This window comes from Mytilus galloprovincialis, unplaced genomic scaffold, assembly GCF_965363235.1.
Source record: "Mytilus galloprovincialis unplaced genomic scaffold, xbMytGall1.hap1.1 HAP1_SCAFFOLD_87, whole genome shotgun sequence".
In the NCBI taxonomy this organism is placed as follows: domain Eukaryota; kingdom Metazoa; phylum Mollusca; class Bivalvia; order Mytilida; family Mytilidae; genus Mytilus; species Mytilus galloprovincialis.
The window spans coordinates 30,132-45,696 of NW_027468026.1; the positions used below are offsets into that span (position 1 = coordinate 30,132).

General features: G+C 31.9%; 1 long non-coding RNA gene across 1 annotated transcript; it reads right to left on the bottom strand.

Moving 5' to 3' along the window:
* Positions 1–682: 682 nt before the first annotated feature.
* LOC143060211 (uncharacterized) lies at positions 683–2,034 on the bottom strand. Its single transcript, XR_012973936.1, has 3 exons — positions 1,969–2,034; positions 1,334–1,357; positions 683–772 (listed from the first exon to the last, which is right to left on the bottom strand). It is a non-coding gene; the product is annotated as an uncharacterized LOC143060211 (long non-coding RNA).
* Between the last annotated feature and the right edge of the window lie 13,531 nt (positions 2,035–15,565).

The window sequence follows — 15,565 nt, forward strand, 5'->3', positions numbered from 1 at the left end:
ATGAATGGTATTCATCAGTGTAATGAATAAATCACAATGTTTCAGTTGTTTACAGTTACGAAGTATCAGACAGCAACCCTTTGACATACAAACTGAAGTGGTATTCATCAGTGTAATGAATAAATCACAACGTTTCAGTTGTTTACAGTTACGAAGTATCAGACAGCAACCCTTTGACATACAAACTGAAGTGGTATTCATCAGTGTAATGAAGTAAATCACAATATTTCAGTTGTATACAGTTATGAAGTATCAGACAGCAACCCTTTGACAAACAAACTGGAGTGGTATTCATCAGTGTAATGAAGTATTTCAAGTTTGTTTGGGGTTGTTGTTTGGCCATGGCATTCTTTTTCTACTTCATGTACTTAATGTGTTTTTCCGCTGTTTTACTTGGGTATAGGTGTTGTATACATTGGTGGTGTGTACTGATGTTTCTCACTGTTTGTGTTGAATACAGGAGTTGTATATATTGGTGTTGTGAAATAATGATTTGCACTGTTTTTGTGGAATAAAAGAGTTCTATATACATTTGGGATGTGTAATCAAGTTTCTTAATATTTTGAAGACTATTTGCAATAACCAAAAATTAACATTGAATCACTGAACACTAACAAGAGCAATGTTTAACTGATTCATATTGTGTGTACTGCATATAATAAATATATTTTACTTCACTTACAATTGCATCTCTACATTCCAAATTAGCTCTGTTCTGTACACATGATTCTACCTCTTTTATATTTCCCTCCCTTGCAGCTTTAGGAAGTTTCTGTAAGCAAAACAAAGTTTTTACATTTTCCTCTAAAATATACAAATGTATTATACATGTAATAATTGAATTTAATAAGCTATATGTTAACAGTTTCAATAGCTTATATTAAACATTTAAATACAATGACTATGACAATGTACATGTATGAAGAGGGAATGAAATTGTCTATAATTTCAGAGTTTTTTTTAGAAGAATCTTTAGACAATTTTATTAATTATGCATCAGTTTTGAGATGAGCCTTCTGAGTTTTTGTTGGGGTTAGTATTGTAGGGTCTTGTATGTAATGTTTTGAAGAATGTTGTTTATATTTTGGTTGTTTTTCATTTTTTGCCACATTTGCCATGGTGTCGACAGTTTCTCTTTGACTTGAAAAGAGATGTAAATGTCCTTTGATATCTTATTTTTCTTTGTTTGTGTCCTGGAATTTTGTATATTGACTGTAATGATATTGTTTATCTCCTATTCTAATTCTGAGAATACTACACGCCTGTATCTTTCTGTACAGTTTATTGACAACATAGGTCACATGACCATTGACTTTTAAGGAGAAAATCTTACCGGATCCCAACTTGCCATTATATCCTACAAAAGAAAAAAGAAAACATTTTATCATGTTTGTACACAGGAGGTGTAATTTGAAGAGGAATATTGTAATTGTAATCATGATGTCATATTTAGGTTTTTCTCCGAACTATGATTAGCATCCAACCTTGTCTTATTACATACAATCATATAACATATATAAAGTTGTATTAGATAATTTTAGAACAAAATCACTTTTTTTTAAATAGATGCTGTACTTTCAGATTTTGCATACATTTTAGCGTCATTGTTAAAACAATCAAGGGCCATAACTCCTGAGCAGTATAAGTGAAAATTGGCACTTTCATAATAGAATGCAAGTTATTACACAGAAATGTCATAAACAGTTATTTTTCAATCAATCAGGACAATAGCCCTTAATCAGAAAAATGAAAATGTAAAAGTCTTTGTAGCAACCATTTGTCTAAACTGGTTCAGTCATTTTTAGTCTCTGGTGGAGAGTGGTCCCATTGGCAATCATACCACATCTCGTTATTTTTATATTGTTAAAATATTATCAGTTTCAGCATGTGTTCAGCATAAATCATTCAAAAAAACTTAAAGTTAAATAAAGCCCCTATCTTAAGCTAATTATCAATTTTATTAAATACCCAAAGTGAAATCTGTAGGTCCAAGTTCTGCAAATGTCAATAAAGGTTTACAAGTGGGCCTTCGTCAAACTATAATTTCAACTTCAGCATGTTATGTAAAGTTTGTCTTCATGGCCTTAATGCCACTTTATATTACATACCCTTTCTGCCAACAGTCAATTAGCATGATAAGAAACTGCAAATAAAGTTTTATAAAAAATGTTAAATAAATACACAGATGAAAACCTGTAAACAAAAGTGCACAATCTGTTTTGTCTGCTTTACTGATAATCATTGAATGTTGACATGTGTTGAAAGTGTAAAGTGTAACTAAGGAACATTCAATTAAAGTTTGCAGGTATTTGGCCCAGTAGTTTCAGAGGAGAAGATTTTTAAATGTTAACAAACTTGATGAACAAATTGTGTAAAATTGTCTTTAAAGGGCAATAACTCCTTAAAGGGGTCAATTGACAATTTTTGTCATATAAACTTTTTGTAGATCTTAATTTGCTGAACATTATTGCTGTTAACAAGAATGAGCAGATTTTTGTCAAAGTTAACGACGTCGGACGCCGGACGCAAAGTGATGAGAAAAGCTCACTTGGCCCTTTGGGCCAGGTGAGCTAACAAGGCAAAATTTCCTTAAAATTACCAATTCAGGGACAGCAACCCAACAACAAAGGGTTGTCAGATCCATCTGAAAATTTTAGGGCAGATAGATCTTTACCTGATAAACAATTTAAGCCCGTCAGATTTTCTGTTTATGCTTCATTATTATTGAGTTATAAGCCAAAAACTGCATTTTACCCCTATGTTCTATTTTTAACCGTGGCAGCCATCTTAGTTGGATTGCCGGGTCACTGGACACATTTTTCAAACTAGATACCCCTCTGATGATTGTGGCCAAGTTTTGTTTAATTTGGCCCAGTAGTTTCAGAGGAGAAAATTTTTGTAAAAGATTACTAAAATTTACGAAAAATGATTAAAAATTGACTATAAAGGGCAATAACTCCTAAAAGGGTCAACTGATCATTTCAGTCATGTTGATTTGTTTGTAAATCTTACTTTGCTGAACATTATTGTGGCTTACAGTTTATCTTTATTTATAATGATATTAATCCCCTGGTTAAAGATTCTTTACAAAGAAACATAAATTTACATTCTGCAGGAATTTATTCTTGGTACTCATTTAAAGATAAAATTTTTAAAGATATGAAAATAAACCCGGAAAATTACTCTTATATTAATGTAACTTTTAAGCAATCAAAAACGTGTTAAAATGTAATATTAAAAAGTGTGTTTCAGGGGAATATGAAAACACTACTTTAAATAAACTTTCAAAATTGGATTCCTCATCCAAACTTTGTCTTAATGGGAAATTAAAAACTAATTGTCAGTCTGAGGAATATTTAAATTGCAATAATTTTTATACATAGACAGTTAAATTTAGACTGAGTGATCATTCTCTAGGCATTGAATTCGGAAGGTACAGAAATATTCCAAGAGCACAGATTATGTAAGCTCACATACATGACATAGAGGTGACAATATCGTCCCAAATTATATCGGCCAAAAGTTGATCCGTCACGGTAAAGGTATTATGAAAATAAATCAAGGATGTCGCAAACAAATATTTATTAATAATATGCAGTTTTTTATTAAGTATAATAAAAATAATCTTTATTTTAAACGGAACATGGTACATGCGAATGAACAAGTGCTGAAGTGGAGTCACTATCTAGGACGGTATATTTAGGGCCGAACTGTTCAGTACAATTACGAACCAGATGCTCCGCAGGGCGCAGCTATATACGACCGCAGAGGTTGAACCCTGAACAGTTGGGATAAGTATGGACACAACATTTAAGCTGGATTCAGCTCTAAATTTGGATTGTGATTAAATAGTTGACACAGCATAGGTTTCTGACACAGAATAAATATGGTCTAATGAACTTAAAATATTTTTTTTGCCTTTGAGCAATTCACTATGCTGTTGAATATTAATCCTCTCAAAACAAATTTTGAAGAAATTTTCTTTTTATTTATGAAATCTGAAATGAGAAAAATTTACCCCCCTCCCATTTTTTTTTTCACATCCCCCTTTCCCTTTTTCCAAAACTGATCTCAGTTCAAATTCCTAATGGAGTTTGTAACAATAACTACTCATTTAAATACATCACAAAATATTAAAATGTAAAATAAAGTGCTTGTTATCACTGAATGGTAAAGATTGTTTTAATTTATCAGTTGGTAGTAAAAGTGAATATACATTGTATATTGTATAAAACAATGATTTAAGTTGATTCAACTACTATTTTGGACAAAGAAAGATAACTCCAATCAATTGAAAATTTCTTGCTATTGCACAATATTGTGCAATTAGATATTTATTGCTATTGCGCAATACTGTGCAATTGAAAATATTTGCTATTGCACAACATTTTGCAATTGAAGATTTCTTGCTATTGCACAATACTGTGCAATTGAAGATTTCTTGCTATTGCTGAATACTGTGCAATTGAAAATTTCTTGCTATTGCACAATACTTGATATAATAATTTTGGATCCTGATTTGAACCAACTTGAAAACTTGGCCCATAATCAAAAATCTAAGTATATGTTTAGATTCAGTATATCAAAAAAGCCCAAGAATTCAATTTTTGTTAAAATCAAACTTAGTTTAATTTTGGACCCTTTGGACTTTAATGTAGACCAATTTGAAAACGGGACCAAAAATTAAGAATCTACATACACAGTTAGATTTGGCATATCAAAGAACCCCAATTACTTAATTTTTGGTGAAATCAAACAAAGTTTAATTTTGGACCCTGATTTGGATCAACTTGAAAACTGGGCCAATAATAAAAAAATCTAAGTACATTTTTGGATTCAGCATATCAGAGAACCCCAAGGAGTCAATTTTTGTTAAAATCAAACTAAGTTTAATTTTGGACCCTTTGGACCTTTATGTAGACCAATTTGAAAACGGGACCAAAAATTAAGAATCTACATACACAGTTAGATTCGGCATATCAATGAACCCCAATTATTCATTTTTTGATGAAATCAAACAAAGTTCAATTTTGGACCCTTTGGGCCCCTTATTCCTAAACTGTTGGGACCAAACCTCCTAAAATCAAACCCAACCTTCCTTTTATGGTCATAAACCTTGTGTTTAAATTTCATAGATTTCTATTTACTAGTACTAAAGTTATGGTGCGAAAACCAAGAATACTGCTTATTTGGGCCCCTTTTTGGCCCCTAATTCCTAAACTGTTGGGACCAAAACTCCCAAAATCAATCCCAACCTTCCTTTTGTGTTCATAAACCTTGTGTTTAAATTTCATTGATTTCTATTTACTTATACTAAAGTTATTGTACGAAAACCAAGAATAATGCTTATTTGGGCCCTTTTTTGGCCCCTTATTCCTAAACTGTTGGAACCAAAACTCCCAAAATCAATCCCAACCTTTCTTTTGTAGTCATAAACCTTGTGTCAAAATTTCATAGATTTCAATTTACTTAAACTAAAGTTTTAGTGCGAAAACCAAGAAAATGCTTATTTGGGCCCTTTTTGGCCCCTTATTCCTAAAATGTTGGGACCAAAACTCCCAAAATCAATCCCAACCTTTCTTTTGTGGTCATAAACCTTGTGTTAAAATTTCATAGATTTTTATTCACTTTTACTAAAGTTAGAGTACGAAAACTAAAAGTATTCGGACGACGACGACGACGACGACGCCAACGTGATAGCAATATACGACGAAAAAAATACAATTTTTGCGGTCGTATAAAAACCATGAGGTCAAAATTAACGTAATAATAATTTCTTCAACAAAATACTTGAATTGAACATTAGATACAGGTATCATTGATAATTTTAGCATTTTTGAAGAAATGTAGGATGCATTATTAAATTTCCCACCTGTGCACATGCGCACACGTGTTCTAGTTCATACGACATAGTTCTGACGATTTTTTTATTTAAAACCTTAAAATTTTTCATCCAAAATCATGTTGATAAATTAATTTCTAATAATTTTAATCTTTTGAACGAAATCAATTAGATACAAACCGTTGAAATGTAAGAAAATAATTGTGATTAAACTGATCAATTTATACGATGTCCGGTACTGAACATAGTTCACCTGTCACCTGAACAGGTAGATTTCAGCTGTCCAACTACTAATTAGCCTTGATTAAAATTAGAAAGTATTGAAGTAGGTGTTGTTTTGATTGTAAACTACGAAATGAATTCGGAATTACAATACGATATTTATTTACAGGAAATATTAAAAGTTTTTACTTTTTAACTTTTAAAGTAATTCTATATTATCGTTACAATACAGCAGTACTCGAGTCATTTGCGATGAAATAATAATTACTGTTTTACGTCTTATTTTGTACTTCTTAAAAAGGGGGATGCTGATTGCGTAAGTCAAAATAAAAGCACGTGTTATACTTGTTAAACTTTGTAACTGGACTATTAATTTATTTATTTAATCTGAATTATCATAAGCATTTGCGGAAACTTACTTAAATAATTCGACAAATGAATCGTCTATCTTCAGATAATATTCTCCTGTCTGCTTTGTTGATCTACCTGTACAAGCCCAGGTACAAGTAATTAGCGATCTTAATCCGGATATCCCTCAGGCGTTAGAACTGGATTACACTATAAAGAAAGCCTGAAGGTTATGCAATTACATGCATTTGATTATAATTGCTAAAAAAAATGGCGTCAGGCTATCATGCGCGTAGCTACGTTTACGTCAAAACGCCCGGGCGTACACTTGAATTTGGTAAAAAATATATATCTAAATAATAATTAAAGAATTGGTTAACAGTACATCAACCTTCTACGTCTTTCTTCAATGGCTTGTAATTGCGAATAAAAGTGACGAAAATTAGTATCATATTACATGTATATATTTGTTCATTTTCTGTCAAAGTCTCAATTCTAATTCACGTTCCTTTTTTTTTCTGGACAAATTTTTTTTTTCGCCTGTGGCGAAAAACAATCTATTTTTTTCGCGACAAGTCGAAAACAATTTATTTCTTTCAATTTTAGCATTACATATATAGTGGCAGCTGAGGGTGAAACAAACAATTTTTTTTCTCAGAATCAAAAACAAATTATTTTTTTCTCCAAAAACTGGAAACAAACTTTTTTTCCGAAAAAAACATAGCCCCCCCCCCCCCCAGAAAATCAAATGGTTGCTGCCTTATGTGCTAAGATTCTATAACTGGTTTGAATTTTTTGTCGAGTCATTGACATTTATGTCACGAAAGAGATTTCTTTTTGCATTTACAGGTTAAAGTTAAAATTTGTTACATTATCAATTACTTTTTTTAAACGTTCGTCGAATTTAATTAAACTTTCTTGAAATTTTTTTTCATGGTTAATTTCTGAAGCAACATTTTGTTCTTTCATTTTTTAGTTTTATACCATCAGGCGGTCGTATTTTTGTGCAATTTAAATCACACGATCTGGCCACCGTTTAATAAAATATTGCACAGGTAGGCAAGCTTTCGAATACTTTCTTTCTTTGAAATTAGATTACGACTTTGGCTGAGAGGGCATGGTATATTAACAACACTTTGTACACCAAAAAAATATTCTTTTTGAAAACAAAAACAGCTAGATTAACTAAACGGAAATATCTGTCACATTGATATACGAGGGTCTGGATTGGGGGCAACAGGGAGTTTGGGGGGGGTCGTCATTTCTATATTTCTTTGTTCTGTAATTCTGTCATTCTTTTGGTCATTCTTATCTATTCGGTAAGCAATATGCTTATTCTTTAAATTATGTGTCTCTTTTGAATTTACCACTGTACTACACAAATGAAACCATTAATCAAATGTTATTAATATCTGATTGAAAACACTACACGAAAAGGCAGATTTACAACAGTTTGGGCAATCATGTAAATGTTTGACAAATGTAACTACTTTTCTGCCAGATATATTTGCGGACCTACTAATGTATATGTAAATGCATTATTCCTTTGGCATTATTTAGGACGTTCTCAAAGATATGCTAAAGATAATTATTTTATTTCCATATCTTTATTCATATTCTAAAGATATGTAAAGATAGGCCTTATATTTGCATGCACTTTCCAGGATAGGAGATGTATGCAAAGTTTAAAATTTACATAAATGTTTTACAGAGGTGTGGGCAGTTTTGAGAGACCGCGGTTTATAAAACATTTACAACCAATGTAAATGCTGTCAAATGTTTATGTTATATTTGCAAACGTTTTTTGATATCGTTTATGTATGTAAAGGAGTGCATTTTATTTACTTATACTTTCCATTATCATAAATATTTTGATAAATATCGATATTTGCAACATATCTTTACAGACGTATGCAAAGTTTTGAGAGACCGCGGTTTATAAAATATTTACAGCCAAAGTAAATGCTGTCAAATGTTTGTGTTATATTTGTAAACATTTGTCGATATAGTTTATGTATGTAAAGACATGTATTTTATTTACTAATACTTTCCACTATCATAGTTATTTTGATAAATATTAATATTTGCAACATATCTTTATAGAATAAAATAGAGAAAGGAAATGGTGAATATGTCAAAGCGACAACCACCCGACCATAGAGCAAACAACAGCCGAAGGCAACCAATGGGTCCTCAATGTAGCGAGAATTCCCGCACCCGTAGGTGTCCTTCAGCTGGCCCCTAAAATATGCATAATAGTACAGTGATAATGGACGTCATACTAAACTCCGAATTATACACAAGAAACTAAAATTTAAAATCATACAAGACTAACAAAGGCCAGAGGCTCCTGACTTGGGACAGGCGCAAAATTGCGGCGGGGTTAAACATGTTTATGAGATCTCAACCCTCCCCCTATACCTCTAGCCAATGTAGAAAAGTAAAAGAATAACAATACGCACATTAAAATTCAGTTCAAGAGAAGTCCGAGTCTGATGTCAAAAGATGTAACAAAAGAAAATAAATAAAATGACAATAATACATAAATAACAACAGACTACTAGCAGTTAACTGACATGCCAGCTCCAAACCTCAATTAAACTGATTGAAAGATTATGTCTTTATCATATGAATATCAGGTACAATCCCTCCCGTTAGGGGTTTAGTATCATACTATCATAAAATATATGAGAAGAACATAACCCGTGTCATGCCAACAACTGTTTTTTTAGAAATAAATGTGTTTAGTTCCGATGCAAAGACCCTATCAGTGAATCAATGTTAAAGCCAAAATATGCAATCTTTAATGACCTGACAACAGTATCGTAACTATATCCCCTTTTAATAAGTCTATTTAAAGGTTTTGTTAGTTTCTGAGGAGAATACTGACATTTTTGTGCTTTATAAAGAATATTTCCATAAAATTTTGGATGTGAAATACCTGAACGTATAAGATGTCTGCATGTTGAGTTATAATGACGAATTATTTCCTTATACCGGTGATAAAATTTAGTAAATGTTTTGACCAGTTTGTGATATCGAAAACCCTGGTGTAATAATTTTTCAGTAATACATAAATTTCTCTCGCTAAAATCTAATACATTGTTACATACACGAGCGAATCGTACAAGTTGAGATATATAAACACCATAAGATGGTGACAAGGGAACGTCACCATCTAAAAATGGATAATTAACAATAGGAAATGAAAAATCATCTCTTATATCATAAATTTTTGTATTAAGCTTCCCGTTTATGATATAGATATCAAGATCGAGGAAAGGGAGTATGCAAAGTTTTGAGAGACCGCGGTTTATAAAACATTTACAACCAAAGTAAATGCTGACAAGTATTTGCTTATTTTTGAAAACATTTGTCGGATGTATTTATGTATGTAAAGAAATGCATTTTATTTACTTCATAGTTATTATATGAAACATCGATACTGTTAAGTTGTCTTCACACAGGTATAGCTTTGCGAGACTGCAGTTTATATCTCGCATGCACAACAAACGTAAATGAGGGTCGTGGTTAGAGCTAAAAGAAGAAAAAAAGAAAATAATTTCCCCCCAAAAAAATTAGATAAAAAGGGTCTAATATATATACAGAATAGAAAATAGAATCATATTCAAAACAGTGTGGCTGTGGCCATTGATTGATGACCGAAATTATCCCATTGACTGGGACAGATTAGGTGAACGTTTGTCTGTAACGACCACTGCTCACTACTTACTTATTATAGAATTTAAACTGTGGGGTCACCAAAGGTTCTTAAAGCCTTTAATATTAAAATAATTTGAAAAATTAATCAGGAATAACTTTATGTTTTGATTTATATTATTGATATAAATCAAAACATCGTGTTATTCTTGATTAGTTTTTCTAATTACTTTATTTAGGTGTTGAGAACCTTTTGTGACCCCACAGTTTAAGTGTCTTTAACAAGTACATAGTGAGCAGCGGTCGTTACAGACAAACGTTCACATAATCTGTCCCAGTCAATGGGATAATTTAGGTCGTCAATCAATGACCACAGCCACACTGTTTTGAATATGATTCTAATCATGACAATGGGCATAAAATATAAAACAAATAGAGAAATATGATCTAAATTATCATAGAATACAGATATGAAAGACCCCATCCAGACCCTAGTAAATGCTGTAAGATGTGTCGATTATTTCGCATTTACGGAAAAAATAAATATTTTTTTTTAAATCTTATAGCCACATAATAAATGGGTAGATGGATTGATTTGTGTAAACGTCCAGTTGCAAATACTACATGAATCTCAGGTGTAGGGAGAAATGCACTATTATAATAACACTGTTCTAAATTGTAAGCAGGTTTTCCTTTTGTACTTCAAAATATGAAAACAACGATGTCATTAAGAATGAACTCTAAACTAGAATAAATAAGATCAAATCCATAAACACGGTACGTTTTCTCAACCCAAGCTTAAGTCTACCAATCTTGATGTGGACTTGGAAAAAAGTTAGTTTAGCTTCTGCTTATTTGTGATCTTTTTTTCATTTTAAACAAGAGAAAACAAAATCATTATTTCAATATAACTTGAGCCAAGGCGTGTGTTTTGCATGATCCTATAAATTGAAAATACACGAGTATGCACATACATGTATTTTATCAGAATGTTGTCAGAATGTTTATGTTTACAATTGAAAATGTCTAATAATACAATGAAGAAAGAGATAATGATGATGGGAGTTTTTAACGACCTCGACTGGCTATACTGCGAAGAAAGAGCATGAATTACATTATGTAACTATCCCTTAAAAGGTGGTAAATTATAATTTATATAATTTTATGTGTCACTTGTATGTAAATGAAGGGATTTTCCTGACTGTGAAATGGTTCATCTTTTAACACTACAGGGTACTTTAAAAGGGAAACCGTATGTGTGAATTACCAAAATTGATCAAATACAATGTAACGCTAATTGTGTATAATTAAATCCAGACGTTGTAAACAGATTATACCAATTACACGGCCGACACTCGGCTAACCGAGAGTTTGGTCGGTTAATCTATATTGAGTATGCGGCTATATCGGCGGTTGGTCTGTTAATCGGGTTGGCTAAAGTCTGTTAATCAGGTGTTATCGAGAAAATCATTGCAAGATCAGTATGTTTCATTGTATAACTTTTTAATTATATTTATATCATAAAAACTATTCATGTCTGACAAAACGATTTGGAGTACTGAATCCAGTGGTGTAATTAATTTTTTTCTAGCTTCAATAAACGATCTATAAAATGAAAAGGCGAGTTACTCATCAGTAAATTTGTACACATTTTACACACACAAAATGTACACAAAAATGACAAGTTGGTTGAGTTTACTTGCATGCAATATTTTAAACATTGAAAAAAGACAGGCATTATGTTTGTTTACCATATTAACATCAATATGTAAAAAATCTACACATGAATAAAGGGATAGACTCAAGATTAGTGGCTAGAATATATGGAAACAACACATGAAAAATGAAACATAAGTTTAGACAATGGAATCTGAAAATTGATAGAAATGGTTTCAAAAAGTGTAATATCAAAGTAATATTAATTTCAAAAGACAATACATACCGGAAATAAACTCCTCATAGATACCAGGATTGAAATTTTATATTTACGCCTTATATTTACGCCAGACACGCGTTTCGTCTACGAAAAACTCATCAGTGACGAAAAAAATGTTTAAAAGGCCAAATAAAATACGAAGTTGAAAAGCATTGAGGAAACACAACTAATACCGGCGTCACTCATCAACGTATAGCACTGGCGTGTTTAAAATCATTTACGCTGCCAATACGCTAGTAATTTTGGATGCATTTAACCTGTCAATCATATTTGTAACGTGTGCAAAACGAGCTTTAAGCGTGTATTGGGCGTACTAGAAACGTATGTTGGCGTATGTTGTATGTTTTTTATGCTGCATAAAAATTTCCTGTGATTGTAGCGTTCATCAAGCGTATTTACTTTCCTTCATTGGCTAGAGGAATAGGGGGAGGGTTGATATCTCATAAACATGTTTATCCCCGCCGCAATTTTGCGCCTGTCCCAAGTCAGGAGCCTCTGGCCTTTGTTAGTCTTGTGTAATCTAGTATACATATCTTTTAAGGGGCCAGCTGAAGGACGCCTACGGGTGCGGGAGTTTCTCTCTACATTGAAGACCCATTGGTGGCCTTGGCCTGCTCTATGGTCGGGTTGTTGTCGCTTTGAAACATTCCCCATTTCCTTTCTCAATTTTACCTTTGTATTTCGACGTACTAAAAACTTATGCAACGCGCTTTGAACTATTGCTTAGCGTTCCTGTGGCATGCAACTAACGTATACCGACTTTGTCAATTTTCTCTGTACGTTTGGTGCACGCCGGTCTATACGCCAATGTATGACGCCGGCATAAGGTAATCTATTCCTAAGGTAGAAAAGCCTTAATATTTCAAAGAAAACGCATGGAATTTAACCAGCTGCATTGCAACACATGACAGATTCATAGATGTTACAGACTTTGAACAAACAAAAAAAATAAGGCTGATTGATAACTTGGCGTAAATAATAAATTCGTGCGAATTCGAGCGGCCAATCAGTCCATATAACGCTATATTGAAGTGACACACCCTTCAATGAAATGCAAAGAAATAAAATTAAAATAAAAGTTCTCTTTCTATAAGGATACTGTTGCACCGTATTGTAATTTTTTCGTCACAAGTACATCTCATTTTTTTCAATGTGAAAATATAAACTAAAGGTAGTAAGACTATTGTCGTGGCTAAATAACTCTTAACTGACACGATTTAAATTGTCCAACCCATTAACAGACTGTATTCCCCTAATATTCATTAAAATGTGGTATTACTCAACTTATATAACAATTATGAAATATTTATCAATGACAATTATTTTTTAGAACCAAAGTACTATTTTGCGTCTTTTAAATCATATATAAAAATGTTTTTTAGCCTTTTATCCAAAATATTGCTATGCGTACAAGCATAAAAACCACATACTTGCGAGACGCCTTTTCGTTTTACTTAAAACTGCGCAGGCTATGCATTTTTTTTACTGGTGGAAAATGTTCTATGATAGATATCATTTTGTCAGACACTTTTCTTTTTTTGATGTGGTTCTCATAATATGGCAAAAATCTGTATATTTAACAGAGTTTAACATTAAATTGTTAGTTTTACTCTTAACCCTCTTGCTGCCAAAGGGACATTTATGGCTTCTACACACAAATCTTGTTGATTGTGTAGAACGTCAAAGGTCCATGGTAACGTCACAATACTTAGGGGCACTGACAACGTCAAAAGACGGCGAAAAAAAGGACGATTTTGGCGGGAATGAAGCAAACTGAATAAATTGCTTTAAAAGTATACTTAAAACGGATGTCAAGAAATGATACATCATCATAAGCTTGTTAGTACTATAATACCAACTTTTTTAACGTGTTTACTAATTATCTAGTTCGTCATTTTCATGTAAAATGTTGCATTCTTTTGAGAAATTTGTTTTACGTTTTTTTTCGTACATCTATCAATCAGAATATCTCATATAATAATCGTATTCCTAATAAATAATCATAAAAAAAGGTAACTGTTATACTTGATTACTCGAAATATTAATATTCAGTCACAATACACGCTTTATTTAAGAGATTTGGATAATATATTTAGGACTCAATTGCCGCGATTGAAATCCCAGTTAGGATTTTTTGTTTGTAAAAGTACACACATATTAATCGATGTACTTGTATTGCTATACGATATTTCAATACATTTTAAACCCGTTTCATCATGGAAGCACTGTCTTAAAAATATTTATTTTCATTCGAAATGGGGATGTTAAATTAGTACTAGTGGACAAAATGATTTCTATTCCTATCATATATATACTCGATATCCTTTCCCAGTAGCAACGTCTTTTTTTTTGGCAATCATCACATATCTTTTTGTTTGTAGGACCCACTGAGCAATAGATTTATTGTATATTGAATTTCAGACGTCCTTAATATTGCATAAAATATTTGCCACTGAACGTTGAGAAGAGAACAATTCATCAATAAACAGATATTTCTTGATGTCAATTACAGTGTGTTCTTTATCATAGTAAATGAAAATGAATTATTACTGATTTTTAGAGAGTTTTTTCCCTCGTTTTTACTATGTTTTTTTTATTCGTATTCTCTAAAATTTTGAGCTACAAGTGGTCACCAAAATAATAATAAACATAATTAAAAAACAAGCAAATTAAATATGGATAATAATTTTTATAAAAAATATTTCCTCGCCTACCGAAACAAGGCTTGGAATGAAAATTTTAATCTGCCACGCTAGATACTTTACTACAAGAAGTAGTTCATAGAATCATAGAACAGTTGCTCGGAGATTTTATTTATTTCTATTCAGTGTACACGCTTTAATTGCTTTTATTTTTATTTTCATTAGGTGCCGTTGATTTGCCGTTTATATAATGATTTGAGAGATTTTTTACGTTATTTACCGATTTTAACAAGGTTTAAAAACCCCCCAAAAAACGAGAATATTTTATAGGTGGTTAAGAATCATTTATGCATTTCATTTGACAAAGATCGATAAAACAAAGTCGCCTTCAAAGCTAGTATAACAATTGGTAGGCCTATATTATTTTCACTTTATTTTAAGACAAGAAAGACAAAAAAATATATATTTCAAGGTTAAAAGTTGTATTTTTAAATAATGTTGTATTAAAAACATCGTTTATGACAATCTTAGAGCAACAACTTCCGTAAAATTACTTATACATCGCTTTTCATAATTACGGCTACATTGACGCGGGAAAAACTATGGACGGCGGGAAAGCGAAGTTCTACAGAGAGGCACAAGTTTTGCAACGTCACAGATAAGAAACGTCAAGATGCTTTTGGCGCGACAAAGCAAGAAAAAAACTCGGCAGCAAGAGGGTTAAAGAACCGTCATAAAATACATGTTCCCGAATATGCTTGTAATTTCATTCATAACTCTTAACAGACCAATTAACAGACCGAGTTTTATACATCCGACCCATTAACAGACCACATCTTTATTAAAAATTGATTTATGTCACCAAAATACAGTTTTTCGTGTAGATTTTTTACATATTGATGTTAATATGGTAAA